Consider the following 1,264-nt stretch of genomic DNA (forward strand, 5'->3'; position numbering starts at 1 on the left):
CTTAAAATTTATTATCACTGACTAAAAAATTAAAGTTGACTTTAAAAAGATTATAATAATATCATAATAAGTAATATTTAGTATAGTTAAAAAAATTTAATTATTCTTAAAATTCTATAACTATTATCAGTATTTTATTAAGAAATATAATTATATTATAAAGTTATTATTAAAGTTTATTTAAAAAAATTAATCTTTTTAATAAAATAAGATTTATTAAAATATTTTTGATCAGATAAATAAAGTTCTATTTTGAAGTCTCAGTGCTTTATCATTATAACTTAAATTTAAAAATCTGTGTAAATACTTATACTTCAAATGATGCTATAGCTAGTATTTTATCATAGCTATATGAGAATGAACTATAATATTCTATTGTCTTTAACTCTATTTCTATAAGTGAAATAGAAAAAAATAATGAGATTTATAATAAAAAAATACTAGTAATTATGATAGTATTATTAGAATAACATATTAAGCTAAAAGGTTTTCAGAAAATAATAAAATTCAAGATCTTGATTAATTATCAAGTTTTTAAGTGCTTTAAAATAATTATGAATCTTAATATTTAATAAGTATACTAATTGAAATTTTTTTTTTAAATCTACTTTTGAATTCAATATTAATTTGAGTATCTAATTATAATAATAAATATTATAATTAAATTAAAGATTTAGAAAAGAAATAAAAGCTCTTAGATATAATTATTTTTCAAGTTATAAAAATTAAGCTTATAAATAATTAAGAAATTTAGTGAAGTTGAGATTATAGATATAAATGTGAAAAATTTTATAAAGTTAAAACTTTAAATATAAATATATAAATTTTTAAAAAAGTTCTAATAAAAAATAAATAGATAAAATCACTGAAATTATGATATAAAAAAATATAACAGAAAGAACAGCTTTAAAACTAATCAATAAACTTTTATATTTTGAATAATATTTAATAATATTGATTAAAAAAGATTTTATTCTTCAGATATATAATATAAAAAAATTCATAAGTAGTTATTAATAATATATTTTACGAAGAGACAATTATACTTACTATTGAAGATAAGATACTATTAAAGTGACTGAATCAAAAATATTAATTAATATATAAATAATTATCTCATATACTGATAAATTAAAGTTTTCTATAATAAAACTCTAAGACTTCTAAAGTTACTATTAATTTTTAATATAATATGATAGTATATCTTAATAAACTTTATAAATAACTCTATAATTAAAAAAAATCATAATATAATATTGATAAT

This window comes from Paracoccidioides lutzii (assembly GCF_000150705.2).
Source record: "Paracoccidioides lutzii Pb01 unplaced genomic scaffold supercont2.61, whole genome shotgun sequence".
Classification (NCBI taxonomy): domain Eukaryota; kingdom Fungi; phylum Ascomycota; class Eurotiomycetes; order Onygenales; family Ajellomycetaceae; genus Paracoccidioides; species Paracoccidioides lutzii.